General features: G+C 36.7%; 1 pseudogene; it reads right to left on the bottom strand.

Moving 5' to 3' along the window:
- Positions 1–5,896: 5,896 nt before the first annotated feature.
- Positions 5,897–27,037, bottom strand: part of LOC118854809 — a 31,616-nt pseudogene continuing 10,475 nt past the window's right edge.

Below are 27,037 nucleotides of genomic sequence, written 5' to 3'. Positions count from 1 at the left end.
CCTTTACCAATTCCCCAATTTTACCTTTTAATGATTTGTTTTCCTCATTGAAATTTTTTTCCATTTATTCTTTTACCTCCCTAATTTGGATTTTAAAGTCCTCCTTGAGTTCTTCCAGTAATGCTTTTAGGTCTGGAGACCAGTCCACTTTCCCTTTTGAGGTTTCAGATGTGGGTGTAGTGTCCATGTTGTCCTCCTCTGAATTGGTATTTTGATCATCCCTGTCTCCATAATATGAATCTACTGTCTTTGAAAGCTTCTAGCTATTCTTTTTCATGGTGTTTTTTTCCTCTTGATTTCCGAAGAGGAGCTCTGCTTCTGGGGCTCAGGGGCCTCTGTCCCAAGTTTCTTGTGTTGGGATCCAGCTTTATGTGCTATGGCCTCTGGTTTCATGAGGTGTGGGGAAGGGGTGGTCTGACTGCTGTGGGGTCTCCTCTTTCCCAAGACTTCTACAGAATGGGTGGTCTCAGCTCTCGTCTATGCTGGTGTCTGCCACTTTCCCTGGCTGTGCAAAGCCAAGCCTGGTGTCCTGACATTGACGTTAGTTAGCTCCACCCCCTGGGGCTCAGTTGATCTTCTGCTGAAGTGAGGACACCTCTCTTCCTTCACTAGCCTCCTTCTGCCACCACAGGAAGAGCCCTCTCCTCCACTTCTCTCACTACTGAAGCCCCCCTTCTGGCTTCTCTGTTTCTCCTGAGGTTTTATTCTCTGGGTTTATTGAAGGGAGGGATATGAGCCATTTTATCTGGCCATCTGTTTCAACAATCCGGCTAGCAGCTGTTGTGGGGGTGAAAGCCCAACAACAACAATGCTACCAGCATGCTGCAAAAACACAGGTTCTTTTGATCTGTTTAACTAAGGAAAGCAAGGTTAAAGGGTTGGCAAACTTACTTTAATTCAGCACACAAATATCATTCACTTAGTTCAGGGGAAAAAGCCAGCACACTGAACTTCAGAGCAAAATACAAACAAATTACAAACATCAACAGACAGACCCAACATAATTCGTAGTTACCAACATCTAGGTTCAGCCCGGGAGCTCAGAACAAGGGCTGGCCCAGAGTCACACGAGCCACCACTGCTGTGGGTAAGAGCTCCATAAAATAGAAAGCCAACCCCTGGTTTTATATCTTTTTCAGCATCAGGGGTGAGTCACACATGCAACTCACCAACGTGCCCTAAAATCATCACAAAGAGGTGACTTAAACCCACGTGGTCTAAGAGCCTCTGATGTCCCAAACCTATCACTCAAACTTATTTGTAAACTAGGCCCTCCCCTGAGTTAGCCCCACCTTGAGCCCCACGTTAGTTACCAATCCACACCCACGTAGGTTTTACACCTAATAGGGGTTTGGGCCTGGGGCTTAGCACCTAGTAAGGCTCAATGAAATACACTGAATTACTCAAAGGAAACAAACCAAACTCTTCAAGGGCACATGTTGAACTAAGTGCTAAGAGCCCATTTTGCTTACCAACACACCATCACGGCTCCCAGAAGTTCAAAAATGCGAGTTTCAAACCTTTAGACTGTGGGTTGGAGGCCTTCGGGCTAGCTGCTCCCATGGTGGCAGGCTCAATGCTCTGACAGACTCCTGGCCTGGGCTGGCAGGCCTGGGGCTCCTGTTTCTTCTTTCTCATGGTTCATTCCATTGGTTATAATTCTTCTTTATAACATGACTAATGTCAAAATATGTTTAATGTGAAGCTATATGTAGAACCTATAGCAGATTGCCTTCCACCTTGGTGGAGAGGGGGAAGGAGAAGGAAGGGAAGAAAATTTGGAGCTCAAAAGTGTGTGGAACTGAATGTTGTAAACCAAAAATAAATAAATTAACTAAAAAGGAAAAAAGTAAAAAATAATTGTTTAAATAGCATAAACCTAAAAAAAATACTATGACTCTTTATACCCTTTGACCGATTTTTTATCACTCTGCTATACTCACTGCATAATCAGAAAGTTGACTGCAAAGGACCAAGGGACTTGCTTTTATGTATTTGTTTCTGTTACACACTTAGCAAAGGCAAAAGAATCCATTATCTAGTGATAAGCAGATATCATTGATCGACATCTCCATACTAAGAAAGACTAGTTGCCAGACAGCAGATATAGTTTGTCATTGAGAGTGAATACTTAAAGCTTTTACATCATTGGTTGGTAGTATCTGTTCAGAACATACACTTCACTGGCACATTTCATTTCCACATCACAATGAAGCATCAGAAATATATAGATGATAAATGGATAGATAGATAGACACAGACAGACAGACAGATGGATGGATGAAATAAATGAGATAGATGAGAGAAAATAACTCCTCACAGGAAAGTAACAGAAAGACCAATGGAAGGAATAAACTAAAAAGACACTTGATACTCTGAATAAATATGGGATGACCCAAAGCAAGGAGGACTATCCAGAAAAAGAGCAACATGACACCAATAACTACACTACTAGAAAAGACATTAAACATACCTGAAGGACCACCAAAGTGCTTTAAATCACACAATAAAAGATAGAAAGTTAAATATGATACCTAAAATTTTGAAAATGTGATTACCAAAAGAAGATTCAGATATTAACACAAAAATGCAATAGTAAACACAATTAAAGTATAAAACCAGGGCAGGGAGGTGGCACAGTGAATAGAGCACCTGCCCTGGAATCAGGAGGACCTGAGTTCAAATCCAACCTCAGACACTTGACACTTACTAGCTGTGTGACCTTGAGCAAGTCACTTAACCCCAGTTGCCTTGCCTTCCCCCCTCCAAAAATAAAAAAAAGCATAAAATCACTGGACTTTCTGAAGTGTCAAATGACTCAGACAGCATGAAAAATATTTTGATGTAATAAACATAATTAATCATTCAGCAAATATTCATTATCCACCTCCTTTGTATCAGATGCTATCCTAAGCTCTGGGAATACAAAAGGATGTAAAAGAAGTCCCCTGCCTTCAAAGATCTTCCAGTCTAATGGAGAAACACCTGTAAACAAAGATATACAAAGGGAGCTACACACTGGAAATAGTTAACAGAGAGAAGTCCTTGCAATTCAGTGTTAGGGAAGTCTTTCTGTAGAATTTGGGATTTTAGTTGGGACTTAAAGAAAATTGTGGAGGTCAGTAGTAGAAATAGAGGAGGGAGAGCATTTCAGTCATGGGGAATAACCAGAGAAAAGGCTCAGACTAGAGATACAGTGTCTTATGTGGCAAACAGCCAAGAGACCAGTGTCCTTGAATCAAAAAATACATCTCAGGGAGTAACGTGTTAGAAGACAGGAAAGGTAGGAGGAAGATAGGTTATGAAGGACTTTTAATGTTAAACAGAACATTTTGTATCTGATTCTGTAGGTAATAGGGAGCCACCGGAGTTTATCGAGTAGGAGAAGTGACATGATTGGACCTGCAATTTAAAAAAAATCATTTGAGTGTCTGAATAGAGGAAGGGTTGCAATGGGGAAAGACTTGAGGCAGGGAGGTCCAGCAGGAGGCTGTGGCAGGAATCAAAGAGAGAGGTGAGGAGAGTCTGCAGTAGAGTGGTGGCAGTATCAGAGGAGAAAAGGGCATATTTCAGCGTGGTGAAGTGGTAAAAATATATAAACATGAAAGGTGAAATCAACAGGCCTTGGCAGCAGATTGGACATAGGGGCGAGAAACAGTGAGGAGTCCAGGATGACGTCTAGGTTGTGAGCCTGAAGAAATCAAGGAATAGTGTACATTACGTCTACAGTAATAGGGAAGATAGGGCAAGGTGGGCCGAGGGGTTAGGGGAGAGATAATGAATTCTGTTTTGGACATAATGAATTTAAGATGCCTATTGCACGTCCAATTTGAGATGTCTGAAAAGCAGTTGGGGATGTGAGATTGGAAGTCTGCAGAGACTTTGGGGCAGGATAAATTTAAAAATATTAGCGTAGAGATGGTAATTAAATAGGGAAAATGAATGAAAAAAATGCTTAAATGGCAAAACTAGAAGAAGATAGGATCTGGGTAAGCTAAAGCAATACCTGTATGCATTTAATCACTTATATATACAAGTGTATACACCGCCATGTATAGACCCATATGTATATGTATTATATATTAGATGTGTATATATCTGTGTGTATATATGTGTATGTATGTATATATGAATAAATACACACATATATATGAGTCTATATTAAACTACATATAGAGTGAAGCAATTAAAATGGATACATTTTTGACCTGGGGGTCAGAAGGACATGATATATGATCTTTGCTTTCCCATCTCCCATTTTTATGTTTTATTACCTATCATTTAGCATCAGATTGTTGAGGTTGTGTGTAAGCATTTTCTGTTCCCTGCACAGCATAGATAAATGTATTAAAGGCACTTCAGCCGAATCTATATTACTATTGGGTAATTTTTCCCTGTTGGGTCATTTTAAATTCACCTAAAGTACTAGTATTGTCCCCGGGGCCTATTAGGTCCAAGTATTGCAATAGTTTTAACAGTAAGAAAATGGAGCCCTATTTCAGCTGGCTCTCTTTACCAGAGGCAGATTATTTAGGAAAAGAAAGAATAAACAAAACATCGGTAACTCTTAGTACTCAGTTATTTTCTGCAAACTCCTCTAGTGCACTTAAATTTTTTAGTATGGCTAATACCAAAACAATAGGTATATGCCTAAGTTTTACAACGACAACAAAATCCCTAAGTAAGAATGACCTATGTTAGAGGTGTTTTTGTTCTTTGCCAATACTAAAGAGACATTTGCAAACATAAAAATTTCATGGTATAAGCTTTAATAAAAAGTAATATATTTTAAAAGGCATGTTTAATGTAGTAAGTATCATACATTTCAGGAGTCATCTAGCCTGCATCATTTTTTAAAATTTTTTTCCTCATTTCCTGTTTATTTTTGGGTTTGGGAACATCATCTTTTCAATATGAAAAAAGCAGCAAGTTCAACACAAAACAGAAACCTAGGAAGTGGGAAGAAGAGCCCAAGATAGAAATTGCAGAAGTGGAAAGGATGAGAGAAAATGAAGGAAAGGTTTGATGATGGGAACGGAAGTGTCCTGTTGCCCCTACTGCCTTCTTTTGGAGAGAATTGATTTTTGGGGGAGAGGAAGAAAATTGAAATCTTCCCCAAATGAGGAGCTTATCTGGAATTTTAGGAGTTGAAGTAGTTCTCACTTCTCAGTCTGGGGAAAGGTGGGTAGGTCCCAAAATGAGGGGTGGAAGAAGATCTGAGGGGGGAAGCCCACCTGGCAGAGTGAGGCACAGAGCCCTCCAAAGAAAAATGAACACTTGGCAGAGAAACCAAAACTGGGAGGAATAATACTGTCAACACTTCCCCCAGAGCTGGGGGAGAGAGAGAGAGAGAGAGAGAGAGAGAGAGAGAGAGAGAGAGAGATGAAGGAAAGGAGCACCTGGAGATAGGAATATGACAAGTTGGGGAGTATCTGGAGATAGTAGTTATACTAGAAAGCTTGGTTCCCCTAATAGACTTTTATGGAATGGAACACTCCATTTCCACCCTTCCCCCCAAACACCCACCAAGAGAACTCTCTCCACTAGGAATATGACATTTTGGTCCCTTTTTTCATCAATGGAAGCCAAAGAGTCCTGGCCTTTCCTCTTGGTCACCATTTTAGTTCAGTGCACTGAGTGGGCACAAAGTCCCCTAAATTGAGGCTCTGGGTTGGAGACATTCTGCTTCTTAGAGAGAAATCTGGGAGTGGGAAAGAAAGATTATATTACTGAGGTGATAGGTCATAAGGAAGGAAAAACAGAGGGCAGAGAGCTCAGCTCCCACAAAGAAGAGAAAAAGAGGATGGAGACCAAAAATGCAAACCTTAGAGGAAAAGGGTTATGGAGAAAGAATGTTGGGAGAACTGAGAAGACTTGTGGTGGCAGGGTATCTCCCTTAGGCCCCCTGTTCTGCCTCCTCATTGAAATGCTCCTTCTCTTCAGCAGTGGCATCCTGGTATTGTTGGTACTCAGAAACGAAATCATTCATGTTGCTCTCAGCCATGGCAAACTCCATCTTGTCCATCCCTTCCCTTGTGCACCAGTGGAGGAAGGCCTTCTGGTGGAACATGGCAGTGAACTGCTCTGAGATGTGCTTGAAGAGCTCCTGGATGGCAGTGCTGTTGCCAATGAAGGTGACAGCCATCTTGAGCCGACAGGGTGGGATATCACAGACAGTCATCTTGACATTGTTGGGGATCCACACAATGAAGTAGCTACTATTTTTGTTTTGCACATTGAGTATTTGTTCATCCACCTCCTTCATGGACATCAGACCATGGAAAACAGCAATGGTGAGATATCACCCTTGGTGGGGTCACATGCTGCTATCATGTTCTTGGCATCAAAGACTTGCTGGGTGAGCTCAGGCACAGTTAGGGCACAGTACTGCTGGCTCTCATGACTGGTGAGGGGGGCAAAGTCAGGCATGAAAAAGTGGAGTCAAGGGAAAGGGACCATATTGACAGCCAATTTGGGGAGGTTAGCCTTAAGCTGGCAGGGAAAGTGAAGGCAGGTGGTGACACTGCTCACGGTGGCAAAGAGTAGGTGGTTGAGGTCACCATAGGTAGGCATGGTCAGCTTGAGGGTACAGAAGCAGATGTCATAGAGTGCTTCATTTTTAGTGCAGTAGGTTTCATCTGTGTTTTCTACTAACTGGTGAACAGAGAGTATGGCATAGTAAGGCTCAACCACAGTATCTGAGACCTTGGGTGATGGAACCACACTAATGGTATTCATGATTCGGTCAGGGTACTCTTCTCTGATCTTGCTGATGAGCAGGGTGCCCATCCCTGATCCTGTGCCTCCACCAAGTGAGTGGATCAGCTAGAAGCCTTGCAGGCAATCACAGCTCTCTGCCTCCTTTTGAACCATATCCAAGACTGAATCCACCAGCTCTGCCCCCTCAGTATAGTGGCCTTTGGCCCAATTGTTGCCTGCCCCAGACTGGTCAAAGACAAAGTTGTCTGGCCTGAATATCTGGTCCAAAGCTCCAGAGTCCATGGTTCCAGGCTCAAGATCAACCAATATGGCCCAGGGAACATATTTGCCACCGGTGGCCTCATTGTAGTAGACAGAGATCCAGTCCAACTGCAGGTCGCTGTCCCCATGGTAGGTGGTGATGGGGTCGATGCCATGTTCATCACTGATCACCTCCCAGAACTTTGCACCTATCTGATTGGTGCACTGGCCAGCCTGGATATGTACTATTTCCCTCACAGTTAGAATTTATTTCTGCTTGTCTCAAGTTATGTGCAGCAAGGAGAGAATTGTATATAAATATATATACATATATACATATATATATATATGTATATATGTATATATATATATTTTTTTTTCTTCTTTTTGCTGAATGTGCTCTTTATCAATAGAAGGTTCCCCAGGAGGTTGGAGCTGCTAGTTCAGAACACAGCTACACAAACGTTCTGAGAGGGAGAAAGTGCATCATTTTTCATATGAGGAAGCAGAATCATCAGGATTAAGTGACTTGCCCAAGGTCACAAACTGGTAAAAACAGGATTTTATTTTTAGGTTCTTCTTTTTACTACATATATCATTGCTCTTGAGGGAGGTGTCATAATTATTTTTACTTGTGTGTTGAAGTAAATGTGCTGCTAACAAAGTTACTATAGTACCTACAACATACAGTGTACAACTGGAAGAAAAATCCAGAATAAATGATTTTATTGGGCAAGACCTATGATTTCACTGGTCCATGGAACTCCCAACAAGGAAACTGCCCCTTCCAATGAAGAACAGCATGTTCTCTGTGGCTTAACTTAGTGGCATGAGAAGCTAAGAGACCAAGCTGCTTGCCTGGTCACAAAGTCAAGACGTATCAGAGGCTACACTTAAACCCACATTTCCCTAATCCCAAGCCCAGCTTTTTCCATACTGAGCTGACACTCAAAACCTTCACATTAAATAAATAGGTGTTCATATACAAACATGTATATACCAAACTTTTAAAGCATACATACCTATATTTATATGTAACATGTAAGCATATATTATTTGTCTGTATATATTTACAAATGTATGTAATTGCTCTCTTATGTTTTATTATGAAACAACATGGATATTGAAAATTATCTATTAAATATTTAAAGAGAAATAATAAAAATGGTAAAATGTTAAAAGAATAACAATAACACTGCACTTTAAAACAATGAAAGGTGAGCAAATTAGCTATGAGGGAAAATTTATGTCATTGTGTTCAATTTTTTTATAAGAAAGAAAAGGGAATCATAAATGAACTAACTTTGCCTTTAAAAATACTAGAAAAGAAACAAAGCAATAACCCAAAAGAGAAACAGAGAGAGAGAGAGAGAGAGAGAGAGAGAGAGAGAGAGAGATTAAGAGCCAGAGTAAATGTAATAGAAAATTGTAAACAAAATGAGTTAATAAATAATGTCATGAGCTGAACTAAAGAACAACAAAATTGGTAAACCATTTTAAATTTAATTTTTAAAGAGAGAAAACAAAATTCAGGATATATACAAATTAAAAATGAGACATTACAACAAAATAGTTAAGGATATTAATAGGAAAAGATGCACACAACTATCAATTTTTTTGAAATAGAAAATTTAAAGGAAATGTGTGATTGGATCTATAAATATGACATTTTCCAAACTGACAAAATAGTAAATTAATTATTTGATAGATTTATAATATGAGATAATTATAAAACACTTCACATACTGCTTAGCACATAGTAGACATTTAATAAATTCTTATATCCTCTCCTTTTGCTTCCCCTCTAATCATAGGAAAAACTGTTAAGGAATCAAATAATAGCCCCCATGCACATAGATACACAAAACATTCTTCTCAGATTTTATAATAGAATTCTTTCATAAAACTGAGAAAAATATAATTACATAAAATAAATTATTCGTAACTATGGATAAAGATACCTTCCAAAAAGAAGGTCGGGTCTAAATTTTATAACCCAAATTAATCCAGTAAAAAAAAAAAGTTCAACTTTCCAAATATGCATACATGAAATACGTTAGCCAAAAAATACAAGACTACATAAGCATTATTATTTTCAGATGGTATTGATAAGAGGCATGCTAATTTTATTTAAATTGTTTAACATCAATAAAACATTAATACTTACAACTACAAAATGTATAGCCTTTTAAATAAACATACAAAGAAACACAGAAATCTATGATGTAGTTCAAAATCTAGTCACCATAAAAGCACTAAAAGAAAAGGCAGAAAGGAGTTTTCCTCAATAAAATAAAAAAGTTTAAGTTAAAAAAATCATAAGCACAGCAGAAATATTGGCAACATTACCACCACCAACTGCTAGAAAACAAGGATACCTACTTTCACAACTTTTATTTCATACTTTCTTGGAAATTCTAGCTAATTTAATAAGATAAGAATAATTAGCAATATAATTAATAATGGACATGGAAAGGTCAGATGATAGGGTAATGTATCTAAAAAGCCTAATGATCTCAAATAAAAAAAATAGAAACAACAAATGAGTTAACCATAGTTGGAGTATACAAGATTAATCCGCAAAAATTCCATAACTTGGGGCGGAGCCAAGATGGCCGCATGAAGGCAGGGTCTTACCAGAGCTCTCTCACAAGGTCTGTCAGATTCCTATAAAAAAGTGAATTTGAGCAGATTTGAGAGAGTCAGAAGCTGCGAGCAGTCTGAGTGGGGCAAATTTCCTAGCCGGGAGAGTCTGAAAGGCTGGAGGCACGAACCTGTAGGCTCGGAGAGTGCTTGGTGCGCAGCTGCTCCAGACCAAGGCGAAGCGGCTGGCCGGGAAATCCACGTGGGAGACGGGCTGGGAGAAAGCTGGGCGCCCGAACCGGCGGAGATCCCCAGGCCTCCCAACACAGGATGGCAGTCTGTGGAAGCGACGAGAGGCAGTGCAACGCCACTGGCTGTGAAATACCAACTCCAGAGGCTTGCAGCCCAAATGTATGTAACGCAGCTTCTTGAACTTCTGGGAGGCTTAATGGCCATGTAAATGGCTCTAATCCCTCCCCTCCCCACCCAGAGAATTCCTCGGGGAAAAAAAAAACTGCTGGAACTGAGCAGAAAGTGGTGGGGCTTCAGTGGTCAAATAGTAGAAGTTCATCAGTCCCAGAGGGGCAGAGTCAGCAGGGGTCAACGCCAGGAGCCCAGATGTAACCTTGCTCCCCCAGGGGAAGTGCCAGACATCAGCTCAAACAACAAACAGCTGAGACCATTGCTGATAAGCAAGTGCTGGAGAGGACCCATAGGGAGTGAGACGCCAGGGAGCCAGACCCCTCCCCCACACCTCAGGAAATTGAAGGCTATGTTCTAGACTCACAACCCCCAGAATAAGAAAGCTGGGACAGAAAGCCCTGAGGCCCAAAGGTAGAATTCATTGTAAAGCCAGCAAAAGGCAAACCAACATGAAGAAGAACACAAAAAAACCGAGGACAATAGATTCTTTTTATGGAGACAGGCAGGATCAAAATATCAACATAGAAGAGGAGAGAAATGACACTGTAGATACATCGGATACCTCAAAAGCTAATATGAACTGGTCTCCAGCCCAAAAAGCACTGCTGGAAGAGCTAAAGGAGGATTTTAAAAACCAAATTAGGGAGCTAAAAGAAAATATGGAAAAAAAGATTGGCAAAATGGCTACGGAGATTCAGAATCTAGAGAGAGAAAATGACACCCTGAGAGGTAAAATCAACCAATTGGAAAAGGAGACTCAAAAGCAAAATGAAAACACTAATTCATTAAAAATTAGACTTGGGCAAGTGGAAGCTAATGAATCTATGAGGCACCAAGAAGTAGTAAAACAAAACGTAAAGAATGAAAAAATAGAAAAAAAAATGTGAAATATCTGATTGGCAAAACAATTGACCTGGAAAATAGATCCAGGAGAGACAATTTAAGAGTTATTGGTCTACCGGAAATCCACGATGAAAAAAAGAGCCTTGACAGTATCTTCGAAGAAATTATCAAAGACAACTGCCCAGAGGTCCTAGAACCAGAGAGCAAAATAGTCATTGAAAGAATTCACCGATCACCCCCTGAAAGAGATCCCAAACTGAAAACACCAAGAAATATTATAGCCAAATTTCAGAGGTATAAACTCAAGTAGAAAATACTGCAAGCAGCCAAAAAGAAGCAACTCAAATATCATGGAACTACAGTCAGGATCACTCAGGATCTCTCAGCTTCCACATTAAAAGACAGGAGAAATTGGAATATGATATTCCGAAGGGCAAAGGAGCTGGGACTACAACCAAGGATCAACTACCCAGCAAAACTAAGCATAATTTTCCAGGCAAGGCAATGGACATTCAATGAAATAAGGGAATTCCAGACCTTCCTGATGAAAAGGCCAGAACTCAATGGAAAATTTGATCTCCAAATACAAAACTCAAGAGAGACATAAAAAGGTAACCAGGGGGAAAAACCCCACAAACCTTATTAACCCATAAGGGCAGGTTGTTTACATCTTTATGTGGGATTATATTATCTTATGTATGTTTTATATATATATATATATGTGTGTGTGTCTGTGTGTGTGTCTGTGTGTGTGTATATATATATATATATACATATATAAGTCAGTCTTGAGAATTATACAGCTATTATGACAATTGAAAGGGATATACATAGGTTGTGAATGCCTGTATAAATTAACTGATGTAAAGATATAAAATATAAGTAAGAGATATAAAGGGAGGGCTGTGAGAGAAGCGGTAGGGAGGTAGTAGAAAAGGGTAAATTACACCAAATGAAGTGGCACAAAAACATATTATAGTAGAGGGAAAGAAGGGAGGGAGAAGAGCAGTATTTGAGCTTTACTGTCATCTGATCTAGTTCAAGAAGGGAATAACATACCCTGATAAGTTTAGAAATCTAACTTGTCCTACGGGAAGTAGGAGTGGAAGGGGGGAAAAAAGGGAGGGGGGTGGTCAGAAGGGAGAAAAATAGCAAGTGGGAAACGGTAAGATAAGGGAGGGGAATAAAGAGGGAGGGTCAACTGAGGAAGGCGGTGGTCAAAAGCAAAACTTTGTTGAGGAGGAGAAGGGGAAAGGGAGAAATAAAAGCATAAACAGGGGAATTAGGATGGAGAAAAAGACACAGATAGAAATCATAACCCTGAACGTGCAGGGGATGAACATTCTCACAAAACAGAAGCAGATAGCACAATGGATTAAAAACCATAATCCTACAATATGCTGTTTACAAGAAACGCATTTGAAACAGGGGGATACACATAGGGTAAAGGTAAAAGGCTGGAGTAAAATATATTGTGCCTCAGCTAAAGTAAAAAAAGCAGGTGTAGCAATCCTAATCTCAGACAAAGCAAAAGTAAAGATAGATTTAATTAAAAGAGATAAGGAAGGACATCATATCCTGCTAAAAGGCACCATAAACAATGAAGCAATATCATTGCTTAACATATATGCACCACGTGGTAAGGCATACAAATTCTTAGAGGAGTTACAGGAAGAAATAGACAGCAAAACTATAATATTGGGAGACCTCAACCTCCCCCTGTCTGAACTTGATAAATCTAACCTCAAAATAAATAAGAAAAAACTTAAGGAGGTAAACAGAATTTTAAAAAAGGCCCATATGATAGACCTCTGGAGAAAACTGAATGGGGATAAAAAGGAATATACTTTCTTCTCAGCAGTACATGGCACATACTCAAAAATTGACCATGTACTAAAAATTGACCGTGTACTAGGGCATAAAAACCTCACAATCCAGTGAGGAAAGGCAGAAGTAGTCAAAGCATACTTTTCAGATCACAATGCAATAAAAATCATTTGTAATAAAGAACCATGGAATAGTAAGCTAAAAACTAATTGGAAACTAAATAATTTAATTGTAAAGAATGAGTGGGCCAAAGAACAAATCAGAGAAACAATTAATAACTTCATTCAGGAGAATGACAATAATGAAACAACATACCAAAACTTCTGGGATGCAGCAAAAGCAGTTCTTAGGGGAAGTTTTATATCCCTAAATGCCTACATGAATAAAATAGGGAAAAAGGAGATTAATGATCTAGGCATACAGCTGAAAAAGCTAGAAAAAGAGCAAATTGAAAACCCCCAATTAAATACCAAATTAGAAATACTGAAAATCAAAGGAGAGATTAATAAAATTGAAACCAAGAAAACGATTGAATTAATAAATAAAACAAAGAGCTGGTTTTATGAAAAAACCAATAAAATTGATAAACCTTTGGCCAATTTGATTAAAAAAAAGAAAGAAGAAAATCAAATTACCAATATCAAAAATGAAAAGGGTGAGGTCACCTCTAATGAAGAGGAAATCAAAACAATAATTAGGAATTATTTTGCCCAACTGTATGCCCATAAATTTGACAACCTTAGAGATATGGATGAGTATCTACAAAAACATAAACTGCCCAGGCTAACAGAGAAGGAAGTGAAATTTCTTAATAACCCCATATCAGAAAAAGAAATTGAGCATGCCATCAATGATCTCCCTAGGAAAAATTCTCCAGGGCTAGATGGTTTTACATGTGAATTCTATCAAACATTTAAAGAACAACTAATTCCAATACTTTGTAGACTATTTGGGAAAATAGGTGAAGAAGGAGTCCTACCAAATTCTTTTTATGAAACAAATATGGTACTAATACCCAAACCAGGTAGAGTTAAAACAGAGAAAGAAAATTATAGACCAATTTCTCTAATGAATATTGATGCAAATATTTTAAATAAAATATTAGCAAAAAGATTGCAGCAACTCACCACGAGAATAATATACTATGACCAGGTAGGATTTATTCCAGGAATGCAAGGCTGGTTCAATATTAGGAAAATTATTAGCATAATTGACCATATCAACAACAAAACTAGCAGAAACCATATGATCATCTCAATAGATGCAGAAAAAGCCTTTGAGAATTTACAACACCCATTCCTATTAAAAACACTAGAAAGCATAGGAATAAGTGGAACTTTCCTTAAAATTATAAATAGCATCTACCTAAAACCATCAACAAGCATTATTTGTAATGGGGATAAACTAGATGCATTCCCAATAAGATCAGGAATGGAACAAGGATGTCAATTATCACCCCTATTATTCAATTTGGTACTAGAAACATTAGCTGTAGCAATAAGAGAAGAAAAAGAAATTGAAGAAATTAGAATAGGAAAAGAAAAAACTAAATTATCACTTTTTGCAGATGATATGATGATTTATTTAGAGATTCCTAGAGAATCAAGTAAAAAACTACTTGAAATAATAAACAACTTTAGCAAAGTTGCAGGATATAAAATAAACCCACATAAATCCTTAGCATTCCTATACATTACTGACAAAGCCCAACAGCAAGAGATAGAAAGAGAAATTCCATTCAAAGTTACTGTAGGCACTATAAAATATTTGGGAGTCTATTTACCAAGACAAACCCAGGGCCTATATGAACATAACTATGACACACTTTTCACACAAATAAAATCAGATCTAAATAAATGGAAAAATATCAGTTGCTCATGGTTAGGCCGAGCTAATAAATAAAAATGACAATTTTACCTAAATTAATCTATCTTTTCAGTGCTATACCCATCTAACTACCAAAAAATTATTTTACTGAGCTAGACAAAATAATAACAAAATTCATCTGGAAAAAAGCAAGAGGTCTAGAATATCTAGGGTATTAATGAAAAGACATGCTAGAGAAGGTGGCTTAGACATACCAGATATTAAACTATACTACAGAGCAGCAGTCATCAACACTGCGTGGTACTGGTTAAGAAACAGGGGTGTGGATCAGTGGAATAGGATAGGTACACAAGAAGGAGAAATCAACAAGTTTAGCAATCTACTCTTTGATAAACCCAAAGAGGCCAGCTTCTGGGCTAATAATTCACTATTTCACAAAAATTGTTGGGAAAATTGGAAAATGGTAGGGCAAAAACTGGGCATAGACCAATATCTTACACCATATACCAAAATAAAGTCAAAATGGGTTCATGATTTAGGAGTAAAAGCTGATACTATAAGTAATTTGGGAAAGCAAGGAATAGTTTACTTATCAGATTTATGGAAAAGTAAAGAGTTCATGACCCAACAAGAGATAGAGAGCATTACAAAATGCAAAATGGATAATTTTGATTATGTCAAATTGAAATGTTTTTGTACAAAAAAAGCCAATGCAACAAAAATTAGGAGGGAAGCAGAAAATTGGGAGAAAATCTTTGCAAGTAGTATATCTGATAAAGGCCTCATTTCTAAAATATACAGGGAACTGAGTCAAATATATAGGAATACAAGCCATTCCCCAATTGAGAAATGGTCAAAAGATATGAACAGGCAGTTTTCAGAGGAAGAAATTAAAGATATCTATAGGCATATGAAAAAATGCTCTGGATCACTACTGATTAGAGAAATGCAAATCAAAACAACTCTTAGATACCACATCTCTCCTGTCAGATTGGCTAAAATAACAAAACAGGAAAATGATAAATGCTGGAAAGGATGTGGGGAAATTGGAACATTGTTGCATTGCTGGTGGAGTTGTGAGCTGATTCAGCCATTTTGGAGGGCAGTTTGGAACTATGCCTAAAGGGCTATAGAAATGTTCATACCCTTTGACCCAGCAATACCACTTCTAGGGTTGTATCCCAAAGAAATCACACAAGCGGGAAAAGGACCCATATGTACAAGGATATTTATAGCGGCTCTTTTTGTGGTAGCCAAGAATTGGAAATCAAAGGGATGCCCATCAATTGGGGAATGGCTGAATAACTTGTGGCATATGAAGGTAATGGGATACTATTGTGCCATAAGAAATGGGGATGATGCAGACTTTGTAACAACCTGGAAAAACCTACACGACATAATGCTGAGTGAGCAGAGCAGAGCCAGGAGAACGTTGTGCACAGCCACAGATATATGGATTCCGTGAGGACCAACCCTGACATACTTCGCTCCTCTCAGCAACCTAATGTGCAAGGACAACTCCAGGGGACGCACGATGGAGAATGCTATCTCCGTCCGGAGAAAGAACTGTGAAGTTTGAATACAGACTGAGACGCACTACATGCTCACCTTTTTTGCTTCTCTTTTGTTTTCATTTTTGGGTTTTTTTTTTTTTTGGTTCTGTCTCTTCTTTCTCATGATTCATTCCATTGGTCATAATTCTTCTCCACAACTTGACTAGTGTATAAATTAATTCAATGCGAAGTTATACATGGTAGTTATATGAGATTCCATGCTGTCTTGGGAAGGGAGGCGGGAAGGAGGGGAGAAAATCTGGAACTCAAAATTATGTAGAACCGTGTGTGGTAAACTAAAAATAAATAAATAAAAATTTAAAAAAAATTCCGTAACTTTATTGCATAGTAATAAATATCAAGAAATATGATACAAAAGGAACTCTTTTTACAATTAGGGTACTATGAAATATCTGTCTGTCAGACTACATGGGAACACACAGAACTTGAATAAGGGCAAACGTAAGGTTTTATTGATCAAAATTAAGAAGGACCTAAATATTAGTTGGATGTTCAGTGCAACAGAAAGGCTATACTAACACAGCAAAAATGATGGTACTCATTAAATTAGTGTATACCTTCATTTAATATTTGCAGAATATCAAGAGGCTATGTTCTTTAATTAATCAACATTACAATAAAATTTAGAGAAAAAAAAAGAAAGTGAACAAGAATTTTAAGAGAAATACTGAAAAGTTGGTACACATGACTCATGGCCTTCTAAATTTTAAATTGTCACAAAAATACTTGAGGGAAAACAGAAAAAGATGAATTACTGAATTACGATAGATACATGTCCTATGTATAAAAATATTCACAAAAGATTAGCATTTAATAAACCTGTAGGTATAAAAACTTTAAAAAAATATTGCTTGTTTTCAAAATTTATATTTTGAATAGCAATGTGATAGGAAAAGGCATTAGGATTTTCTATCATATACCCCAAATGGATACTTCCCTCTGACTCAGTCTGTCCATTCTCCTTACTTCTTATGCAGAGTAGTTGAATAGTAGGCATTGAGTCTAGGGTGAAGACTGAAGTGAGAGTGAGATGAAATCTGCAACAGCATCAGAGAGGGTTTTAGTCACAGTCAGAATGAAAGGGACAAAGGCACATGCAGCAGGGTCTCTTCCGTTTGCCCAAGCTGGAGGGCAGCTCCACTATGATGAGTTAGTAAAAGCTTGATGAGGTTACAAGTCCCCCTCCTCCACTCGAGTCAGTCAAAGTACTAACACCCCTAAGTTCTACTTCATACAGGAGCTTACATAGCCAGATCCCGTTCCATGAAAGTTGTTTTATTCCTTTGGTTGTTAAAGGAGGACTGATACCGTACATTGACTAGAACTGAGCATTAATAATTCTGGATAATATTCAAGTGATAGAGGCAGGTTTTTTTAATACTTGAAAAATGATTAACCTCATTAATGATCAGAGATTCAAATTGAAACATCTTTGAGATACCAACTCACACCTACCAAATTGATGAAGTGTTCTCAGAAATCAACAATAAAAAGAAATCTATTCAAAAATTTTCACATTACCATTATTTGTACATTTTTTTTTATCATTGTTCAGTTGTTCAGTCCTGTCTGCCTCTTTGTGACCCCATGGACTACACTGTTCATAGGGATTTCTTGGCAAAGATACTGGAATGGCTTGCCATTTCCTTCTGCAGCAGATTAGGGCAAAAAGAGGGTAAGCAACTTGCCCAGGGTCACACTCCTAGTAAGTGTTTGAGGTCAGATTTGAACCCAGGTTTTTCTGTCCATGTCCAGTGCTCTGTCCACTGAGCAATCTAACTGCTCCCAACATGTTATGCTATGTACATATTTGTATCTCTATTTTAGTATTATTTCAATATATTCTCTATCATGCTTAGCATTTTTTGATAGAGATCAGATAGAAATGGTCTTAAAAGTTTCCGTCTTTTCTAACTATGTATACATATTATATGCATGTGTATACATAAATATGTGGAGATTTGTATTTAATATTCTCTGTCCTATTGAATGGGTATAGGATTAAATTAGATTTTTGTATTGGCGTTAAATGATTTACTTTTATATTGCTTTGCCTTTTTATTGTCATAACCTTTGGTTTTCATGTTTTTATTTCAGGATTTTCCAATTTTTTTGGTTTTCTAGATTTCTTTTGTATATTTTTCTTCATCTCTTATGGTCCTAAGGAAGGGAATTATATATGTGGCAGAAACTGGCTAATGTCCTAGTCATGTTGCTATCTTACTGCCGCCTCTCATTTCTATCTTTGTGCTTTAGAGTCCCCAAATTTAGACCACAATTTATGAATAACCTTGCTTCACACCACTCTGCAAGGACTACACTCAACATTCCTATGAGTTGTGTAACGAAATGTATACCATCTCTGTGATACACATTAGGGAACCTTGCAGTTATGATTTAAACCTGTCTCCTGACTTCAAGTTTAAAATTGGATTCATGATACACAACTCATAGGATTGTTGAGGCAAGCACCCTGATAACCTCAAACATGCAAACACTTCCCCTGGAGGAATGGGTAGATGAGAAGTATTTGTCCCAATGGCCAAAAAAGGAAGCTATAAAGATATAATAGATTACTGACCTTTAAGTTTTTTCTTAGTAATATGTATTTTGTCTCATTTTTAACCAATGTTCATTCTTTTTTTATTTTTCATGACTTTATTTCATGGAAAAAAAAGCACAGCAGAGTAGGTAGACATCCTGGAAATCGAGGCAACTAGGGTTCTGACACATAATAAGTTTGTTATCCGGGGCAAATTACAAACTCAAAGCTCCAGAGCAGCTGCCTTTAGGCTTGATAGAACTTCCTCCATAGGTACTCCCTATATCAATGAAATCACAAGTCTGACTGTAGATACAAAAACATTCCCACATATATGAGTTTTTATGCATGTATGCATGTATATGTCATCATATATACTGGATAAATGTATGTTATTCAAGAAATAGAATTTCTATTATCATGTCAGAAAAGTGGAGACTACAGCAATCCAGTCTTCTTTCATCACTTCTTTTATTGAGAAATATTCCAGTGTTTCTCCTTTAGAAGTAATTCTAGCTCTTAGTTTTAGATGAAAGCTTTTGATCATGTTCATTTCCACTCTTTTTCAGTATTTTTAACATAAATGAATCCTGTAATTTATTGAAGGTTTTTCTTCATCAATTGACATAATTATGTGACGTCATTATGTTTGTTATTATAATGATTTATTATGCTAATTATTTCCTAATGATGAACCTTATATTCCTAGTATAAATCCAGAGTTGTCATAAGAAATATTTTGGGAGAAATATTGCTATAGTCTCTTTTCTCCTATGTTATTTAGTGTTTTTGCATCAATATTCATTAGGAATATTGGTCTATAGTTCTTTCTCTGCTGTAAAATTACCTCATTTAGATATCAGGACCATATATATCTAAGAGAAACAATTTGTTAGATTGCTTTCTTTTTCTATTTTTAAAAAGAGTTTAATGTAGCATAGGAATTATTTATTCTTTAAATATTTGCTAGAGCTCATTTTAAAATAAATCTGCTTGACCCTGGAGCTATTTTTTCTTAATTTTGGAGTTCATTTATGGAATGATCAATGTTTCTTGATGAAATTGGTTTAGCTGGGGTGTCTTTTATATTTGTAAATATTAGCATTTTATATTTTTAGACATTAATTGTACAATTCCCATTCAATCAATCATACTTTTGTTAAAAGCCTACTAACGCAACATCAATTGGGATAGACATTACAGTTATTAAAAAATTGTCTTTGTCTTCATGAACTTCCATTCTATAAAAGGAGACACTGTGTATATGTGTCAGATATAAATGAAATATATGCAAAATATTTTACGGGCTGGGGAAAGGATGACTCCTGGCAGAATAATAAAAGACTTCATGTAGAAGGCAATGTTTAGGAAGAGATTTGAAAGTAAGGAATGAAAGTGATGTTCCATGACTACCTAACTAGAAGGATAATGGGTCCAGCAACATAAGTAGGGAAATAAAGACAAGAAATAGGTCCAGGAGAGGTATGGGAGAAGGTAAGAATTTCTGTTTTACACATATTGAAGGTGAGATATCTATGAGACAGCAAATTTGTTATATCCAAAAGGCAATTAATAATTTTACCTGGGTCTCAAAAGAAGAATAAATAGATATGGGACACATCTTAATTGAGATTATAATTAAACTTGTTTCATTTTTTGTAACAACAGGCATACCTGAGAGATATTGCAGGTTTGCGTCTAGACCTCACAATAAAGTGAATATCAAAATAAAGTGAGTCACATGACTTTTTGGTGCATACTAAAGTCATGTTTACACTATACTGTAGTCTGTTAAGCATGTAATAGCATTATGCCTAAAAAAATACATATCTTAATAAAAATACTTGATTGCAAAAAAAAATGCTAACCATCATTTGTGCCTTTAGCAAGCCATAATCTTTTTGCCAACTGTAGGAGTGTCTGAGGTGTTCAGTGAGGACCACTCACTTCAAGGCTGCTGATCCATCTTTGGTGTCTACTTTTCACCTAACTCTAGCCTATGGCTACAAGAACCTGTAGCAAACATAGTGGCCACATCCTGGTAAAACTGTCTTGGCAAATGAGATAAACCATACTGAGTGTAATGACAGGTCTCAGATCTGTCAGTGAGTTAGGAGGATGTCTACCCCAAACATGCAAAGACTTTTCCTGGAGGAATGGGTGGATAAGAAATATTTGTTCCAATGGTCACAAAGGAAGCTAAAGAAGGCCTTGTGGAGCCCTTAGAGCTTAGTCAAGCATTGAAGATGCCAAGGTCATCCATTGCATCCTGGGCCTTCACTGGTCATCCTGACTTATGTCTTTCCACTGGATATTGATGACTCAGGAAGAGAAAGTGATGTCAATTCACACACAAGTCAAGACATCACCCGGTGATGTCATTGGTCCCCTTCAAAAATAAAGGACTAATAATAACAACAATAATATTTTTGCTGCTAGATATCTTGCCTCAACATTGGTAGTTGCTGACTGATCAGAGAGGTGGTTGCTGGAGGTTGGGCTACTGAGACAATTTCTTAAATTAAGACAACAATGAAGTTTGGCACATCAATTGACTTATTCACTTAATCACTTAGAGGCTATTTGGGGTTATTGATTGGTGTGATTTCAATGTTGTGTTTCAAAGAATAGGGAGGCCCTAGGAGAGAGAGACTGCTGGGAAAGACTGGTCAGTAGAGTAGTCAGTACACATTCAACCATTATTAAGTTCACCATCTTATATGGGCATGGTTTGTGGCACACTAAAACAATTACAATAGTAACATTAGATATTACTGATCACAGATCACCATAACAAATATATAATAATGAAAAAAATTTGAAGTATTTTGAGTTTATTAAAATGTGATTCAGAGACATGATGTGAGTACATTCTGTTGGGGAAATGGAAAAATAGATTTGCTCGACACAGGATGGCCACGAATCTTGCATTTGTAAAAAAAATAATTAAATTGAATTTAAAAATTAAAATAAAAAAGTCTTTGAAATGCAATGAAGCAAAGTACAGTAAAATGAGGTAGGTCTGTAACTCTGCTCCATATTCAATTTGTACATCAGAAAATGTGCCCACTTCATACTTTCTAAAGGGAAAAAAATGTTTTCACTCCTATTCACTAGGTAAGTCCACTTGGATGTCAAGGACTATTTCCCTTACTTTTTAGTGTATCATCTTCTAAAATCTTATTCTTTTTTATCCTTGGTGAATAATTCACTATGATTCAAATGAATATTTTAATTCACATATGATTTGATTGTCTTTGCCTGCTTTTAAGATTCTCTATGAAACTGAAATTCTGGACTCTGATGGCTGCATTTCTGAGTGAGTTAAACTATAGTTTCCTTTTTGATGGTATCCTGTTTATTTGATTTGTACTTTGTCCTCTCTTCAATAATTCCAGATAATTTTCTTCAATGAGTACCTGAAATACGCTATTCAGAATCTTCATTTCTTCATATTTTCCTGAAAGTTGAACAATTCTAAAGCTGTCTTGATAAGATGTGTCCTGTTTTATTTTATATTTATAATGATCTAAAAATTTTCAGCTATGAATTTTCCCCTAATTTTGCTTCATTAATTGGTTTTTGACTACTTTATTAAAGTTTCTCACTAAATATTACAAGCTCTCAAATCTTTCATGTTAACTCAATGATCTATGTTCATCTTCATAAATGCTACATTTTCATCTTTTAAGGTTTTAGATACTCAATTTCCTTGTAGTAATTTTTACTTCTAAGTTTTAATAATTTTTACAGTATTTAAATTTCCTTCTTCACTTTCTACTATGGCTATACTATGATATTTTTATTGTATATATTAAGATACTGTATCTTTCACACACTCTTTCTCTCTTTCTCTGCATGTGTCTCTGTCTCTGTTTCTCAAGGCCTCTGTCACTCTCTCTCACTCTCATTGTCTCCTCTATTCACTTATTTATTCAGCATTGTTTTCCACATTTCTTTGAGTGTTATACTTTCCTGTGAAGGTGTAGTTCCATTTCTCTTTCTCTCATAATTATCTAGTCTTTTAATGTTTTGGTATATTTGTTTCTATTTTTAGGCAATAAATAAATTTAATATCAGCCACTAATTCAGTTATCCCATCAGATCAAATGTCAAATGAAAATTAGATATTTGCATTATAAAATTAAACAATTTAATTAATGGAAATAAATAAAATATAAGATAAGTATAATAGAAAATATTATCATGGTCAATGTAAAAAGATAAAGCTTCTTGAAGCCAGTTTTTTTAATATAGCCATTTATGAAAACTCACATTTTATTTTTTAATCAGAAATTCTTAAATTGCAGATACATTCCAATAGCTATGTCAAAATATATTTCCCCCCTTTTCAGCAATATAGCTGTAGTTGTTGAAAGTTATCTTTTGCTTCTAAGGTAGAACCTTTACTGAAAAATGTAACTACATTAAGATTTGCTATTTTCTTTTTAACACTTTGAGATGATATGGTGCCTATTAAATTTTGAACAAATATAAATCAACCATTTTACCAAAAAATTTAGAAGCATCAGAAATAAAATTAAATGTCTTTTCAAAAATAATTTTAAACCAATTTCCATGTAGCTATCAAGGAAGAACATCATTATCTTCTGTTTTTAATATAAACAATTAAAACTATCAATTTGTTTTTTTTTTTAGAAATAGTACTCTTATGTTTTCATCAACTTCAGCGTAATTATCATGTTACTGCTTGAGTTTTGTAATACTAAACACAATTAATTATAAACCAGAAGGTTTAGAATGTTACCATTCCATGCTTTCAGATGATTAAATGCTTATACTTTGTCCCTACTATGGTGAAGCAGTTTTGTGATAACAGAGAAAATATTTGTGGGAAGGCAGTGTTTAATGTGTAAAAAAGAGGAGTGTCAGATTATTTTAAGTGATTGTGTGGAAGAACATCTCAAAGTTGACCATTCTGGGATACTAAAAGAAAGCAAAAGAGGCTAAGGGATCATGGTAAACTTATAGGGACACAAGAATAAAGATACAGTCAGACTAAATAATGACACCAAAATTCTGAATTTGGAAGAGACCTTAATGGATGATCTCATCTAAACAACATATTTTATAGTAAGACCAAAAGTGGTTTGATGACTTGTCCAAGGTAAGTCATATAGTTAGTGGCAAAGCAAAGCTGTCAACTCTTCTGATTGTTAGTCTAGTATTATTGTTATTCAGTCGTCTTTACTAATGTCTAATGCCTTGTGAATCCCTTTAGGGTGTCCTTGACAAAAGATATTAGAATACTTTGCCATTTCCTGCTCCAGTTCATTTTATAGATGAGGAAAATGGGGCAAACAGGGTTAAGTGACTTGCCAAAGATCACACAGCTAGTTTAGTTTGAAGGCAAGATTTGAACTCAAGGAGATGAGTCTTTCTCACTGTAGGTCTGGCAGTATATCCTTAACTGCACAATCCAGTATTATTTATACTATAAAAATGTTTGACTGATACAGTTTATGCTGAAATGCATTTATTATAATATCATGTTGCACACAATAAAAATGAAGAAGTATTGATAAACTACCTGTGGAATTTGAGCATTATCTATAGACATTTTAATGTAACAAACACTACTTTACCAGTATTTTTTTTGTGTGTGTGGGGGGGGGTTAAAATTGTTAACTTACCATCTTTGAGTTAAGAGTTCTAAAAATGCCTGCATTTCCTATTTAATTGCCCCTAAGATCTGCCTCTGACTTTCTGGCTTAGCCTGAGCTGGACTGTGTTCCGTTCTCAATATTGTGAGACAGACCATTCCTGCCAACTTTCTAAATGGTCTTGGGCTGCAAAATTGTTTCACTCTGACTTTTTGTTGGGTTTTTTTTGTTGTTGTTGTTCATTCTGCCACTCCAGAATTTGTTCTGAAGTGTCATTTTACCAGTGTTTGGAGGGAAATTTAGGAACACTCAGGCAAGTCTCTGTCTTTACTCTTCCAGCTTGGCTCTGTCTTTCCTCAACCCCTAAGCATTTCTTTTACCTTAAAATTTAAAGGAAAGTAAAATTATTTTTTAATTGGTTTTCATAAGGTTTTCATAAAACCTCTTGAGATAACTGGAGGTATTTTCAGATAATCCTAAATAAGGTTTGAGAATTAGTTTACTAAGACCACAGAATTTTGTACCACACTAAGACATGACTTTGTATTGCAGTGATTGTTATACATTTCTCCCTTTAAGAAAATCTAGTTACTATGACTCCACCTTGAGTGATCTTGAGCTCTTAAAAGTTATCAGTCAATTAGCATTTATTAATCACTTCTTATGTACAAACTTTAGGAGATCCTACCAAGCTGATAATACTTTAAGGTTGTCCCATTAACAAAGTCCAACCTAGCTAAGTTTGTATAAAAACATTACCAGATGGTTGGTCACCTGGCTGGTGTTGTCATCACAGCAATTTTATATACATATACATACATACATATGTACACACAAATACTATATATGTGTATATGTATATATATATATATATATACATATATATATATATATATATATATATACACTTATATATGGAGAGGGAGAGAGAGAGAGAGAGGAGAGAGAGAAGGAGGGAGGGAGGGAGGGAAAGGTTGCTAATTACACTAGTGGGGAAGTATTCTCTAACAAATGAATGGAAAGTTCCCACCATTTATTTTCCATGAGTGAAAAAAATACATCTTTGAAAGTATTGAGGAAGTGCACAGTTTTTGAGCATGGGAACATACAACATGGTCAATCTAAGTTTTAGGATGATTACTTTGGCAGAAATGTGAAACACAGACTATAGTGAAAGAAAGTTGAGGCAAAGATTTAGGAATCTCTTACAGCTGTCCAAGAAATACCAAATGAGGGTAGAAGCAGTGAGGGGACCAACGTTGAGAAAGAAGGATGACCAATATCATAGAGTCTCAGAATTAGAACACAATTTAGAGGCTTTGGTTCTACTTGTACCTGAGCAAGAATGTCTTCCACAGTATCCGCCATAACTATCATAGTGTCTTCCCTTCACTATCTCCAGTGACAGGGAATCTACTATTTCCTAAAGCACACCATTCCATTTTTTGTTAAATTGTTCATTTTTTCTTCTACCTTACATTCCTTTTATTTTTAAATTTATTTATCTAATATATTTAGTTTTCGGCATTGATTTTCACAAGCGTTTGAATTACAAATTTTCTCCCCATTTCTACCCTTCCCCCCAGTACAAGATGGCATATATTCTGATTGCCCCGTTCCCCAGTCAGCCCTCCCTTGTGTCACCACACTCCCCTCATCCCCTTTTCCCTTACTTTCTTGTAGGGCAAGATAGATTTCTATGCCCCATTGCCTGTATATCTTATTTCCTAGTTGCATGAAAAAACTTTTTTTGTTGAAAATCTGCTTTTAAAACCCTGAGTTCCAAATTCTCTCCCCTCTTTCCTCCCCACCCACCTTCCTTAAGAAGGCAAGCAACTAACAGAGGCCATGTGTGTATCATTATGTAAAACCCTTCCACAATACTCATGTTGTGAAAGACTAACTATATTATGCTCCTTCCTATCCTATCCCACTTTGTTCTATTTTCTCCCTTGACCCTGTCCCTTTTCAAAAGTGTTTGCTTTTGAGTACCTCCCCCCCATCTGCCCTCCCTTCTATCATCCTCCCTTTTTACCTCTTTCCTCCTTCTTTCCTGTGGGGTAAGATACCCAACTGAGTGTGTATGTTATTCCCTCCTCAGGTCAAATCTGATGAGAGCAAGATTCACTCATTCCCCCTCACCTGCCCCCTCTTCCCTCCCTACAGAACTGCTTTTTCTTGCCACTTCAATGAGAGATAATTTACCCCATTCTATCTTTCTCTTTCTCCCTCTCTCAATATATTCCTCTCTCATCCCTTAATTTGATTTTATTTTTTTAGATATCAAACCTTCATTTCAACTCACCCTCTGCCCTCTGTCTCTCTCTCTCTCTCTATATATATATATATATGTATGTATGTATGTATGTATGTATATTCCCTTCAACTACCCTAATACTGAGACAAGTCTCATGAATGACACATCATCTTTCCATGTAGGAATGTAAACAAAACAGTTCAACTTTAGGAAGTCTCTTATAATTTCTCTTTCTTGCTTACCTTTTCATGCTTCTCTTGATTCTTGTGTTTGAAAGTCAAATTTTCTATTCAGCTCGGGTCTTTTCACTGAGAAAGCTTAAAAGTCCTCTATTTTATTGAAAATCCATAATTTTGCCTTGGAGCATGATACTCGGTTTTGCTGGGTAGGTAATTCTTGGTTTTAATCCTAGCTCCATTGACCTCTGGAATATCACATTCCAAGCCCTTCAGTCCCTTAATGTAGAAGCTGCTAGATCTTGTATTATTCTGATTGTGCTTCCACAATACTCAAATTGTTTCTTCCTGGCTGCTTGCAGTATTTTCTCCTTCATCTGGGAGCTCTGGAATTTGGCAAC

This window comes from Trichosurus vulpecula, chromosome 6 (assembly GCF_011100635.1).
Source record: "Trichosurus vulpecula isolate mTriVul1 chromosome 6, mTriVul1.pri, whole genome shotgun sequence".
Taxonomy (NCBI): domain Eukaryota; kingdom Metazoa; phylum Chordata; class Mammalia; order Diprotodontia; family Phalangeridae; genus Trichosurus; species Trichosurus vulpecula.
The sequence above is the reverse complement of the archived record's forward strand: the minus strand, read 5'-3'. Positions and strand labels throughout refer to the sequence as shown.